Source organism: Nansenia antarctica, assembly GCF_963989245.1.
Source record: "Nansenia antarctica genome assembly, chromosome: 3".
Lineage (NCBI taxonomy): Eukaryota > Metazoa > Chordata > Actinopteri > Argentiniformes > Microstomatidae > Nansenia > Nansenia antarctica.
In genome coordinates, this window is record NC_137688.1 from 81,336,195 (window position 1) to 81,338,694 (window position 2,500).

At 42.7% G+C, this 2,500-nt stretch overlaps 1 protein-coding gene across 1 annotated transcript in view; it reads right to left on the bottom strand.

Annotated features, from left to right (window-relative positions):
• Positions 1-2,500, bottom strand: part of znf704 (zinc finger protein 704) — a gene marked incomplete at its 3' end in the record, with an annotated part of 54,708 nt that overhangs the window by 7,512 nt on the left and 44,696 nt on the right.

A 2,500-nucleotide genomic window follows, 5' to 3' on the forward strand; every position in this document is an offset into this window, starting at 1 on the left:
TGTGTGTGTGTGTGTGTGTGTGTGTGTGTGTGTGTGTGTCGTCAACATCATCTCACAGGCCTATATGTATGTAAATGCCAACATGCGTAGTAGATACCGACAGCTTCGCGACTGATCATATGTCACTAGTCACTTAATGATGTCACTGACAGAGAAAAACCCTGCCAGCATCCCTCGGGGCGGGGTTCTTCTGAGAAAGGGATAGGCTCTGGGATGTGTCAATCATGTTGTCACTGTTCAATGCTATGTCCCGGTCTAGCGCGGGGTGGGGGCTGGTGGAGGTAGAAATCGGAGAACGGGGCTCATGGAATGGGAAATGAGGTATCACACACACACACACACACACACACACGTTGGATAGGTTGATTTACAATGAGCCCCGACCTCCGATTTCTACTTCCACCAGCCTCCCCTCCCCTGGTGTTTGTGTTGTGTGTTCCTACTGTGTGGGCGGGCCCCAGGAGGGGGAGATGTCACCACAGGTTTCAAACTGCAAACATGAAGCTAAGAATCTAGCTCTGATTACAGATTCTGACTGAAGCTTTGAGCCTCACATCAAATCTATCACTAGAAATGATTTTGATCATCTATGGCAGGGGTCCCCAAACTTTTTTCTGTGAGGGCCACATCATTTTTCCTTTCTGTGATGGGGGGCCTGGGTCGGTCTCTAACATAAAATAATATGGAACGGAGTGAAATGGAGGCGGTTGCGCAAAGCAATTGCGCGCAGGAGAGCACTGGTGGATGCAAACAAAGTCTAAACAGTTGAATTTGGATGGAATTTATACCTATAGTGATATGTCAATGAAATATAATCAGTTTTACAGTCTGATACATGAGGGAGGACCCTCATCTTACACGGGGGGACCCATGAAGCAGGGCTGTCTGGGGGTCCTTAAACGAGCATCAAACACTTAATTTCTACCATTCTGGTGAATTGATATGCACCAATTTGTGACCTTTCTGCATCAATTTATGGTGGAAATGTCATTATTTATGCAAAGGAAAACACAATATTCAGGCACCAGATGATCAAAATATAATGTAATATAATGCAATATAAGGCTCTCAGGCATTATGTACTTTCAAATATGTATTCTCCTTGAGCAGTCAACATCAACTATCAGCTATTTCACTAGCAAAAACTAAAGATAACTTATTTGCGAAACAGCGCCCCCGCCACCACGTCGGCGCAGTGCCGCTATTGCAGTCAGAAATGACAGAAATCCACCGAGTGCAACGCCTGTCGAAAATTGACGTTGTTCAAAGGGCCGGTCCAAGTGTGGGGACGGGCCGTGTCCGGCCCGCGGGCCGTAGTTTGGGGACCCCTGATCTATGGAATAATGCAAAAGTCTTCTTTCTGGTCTTCTCTCAGAAAGCTATTGGCCAGCTGCAATTAGTCCAAAACAAGTAGAAGAGCTCATATAACTCCTATTTTAGAGACTCTACACTGGCTTCCTGTTAAGTTCAGAATAGATTTCAAGATCCTTCTGCTTGTTTATAAAGCTCTCACTGGCAGAGCACCAGAATATCTGAAAGACCTTTTGCTAGCATATCAGCCCAATAGAGCTCTCAGGTCTTCTGACGCTGGTTTTCTCTGTGTACAAAAGAAGAGATTTGGTGAGGCTGCCAGTTTACATTAGGCATTAGGCAGCAAATATTCTCAAGTCAAGACTCAAAATCCATCTTTTTAATATTGCCTTTAAATGACGAAATGATTAAATTAGGATTATATAATGATTAAAGCACTTTGAGCTGCAACTTTGAGCTGCCGTTGGAGGAAAAGTGCTATACAAATAAAGGTTATAATTATAATAATAATAATTATTATTATTATTATTAATATTATTATTATTATTCAGGAGAAGGACATGGGGATCTGAATCAACTTGAAACTTGATTCTGTCCAACTGTCTAATCTACGTTTTAAATTACATTAGAAATGTTTGGCATTTAGCAGACGCCTTTATCCAAAGAGACTTAAGCCCAATTTATACTTTTGCGTAAAATCAGGCCGTAGCCTGCGTAGGCCCGGCATAGATTTTACGCAGAAGTATAAATTCGAACTAGAAATGATTTTGCCTACGCCGTAGCTTGTCGCGCACCTCTCCGAAAATGTAACTACGCTGCACACCTACGCAGACCGAGAGAACTGAGATTGGTCCGCTTGGTAGTGTCACATGATTCCAACTCTCTCGTAGGCCTAAATGCGGAAGCCATGACAGAAATGTCATTTACTTTTTCTTTAATTACTTATTAATAAAGATTTTAAAAAGTATGATAACCATCTTATTACCTTAGTTTAATGTCATTTCAATGCGTTATAGACATTTTCTTTACAACAAGCATAACCCAAAAATCGCTATTATGCCGCTATGAGTGCACCATTCCAAAGGAGCGCCCCATGGAAGCGTCAAGCACAGCCTTCCCATAAGGAGCGTGATTCACATTTACGAGATGTACAATCCTGTGATTACCTGTGGCGTTTGACAGCGGATGA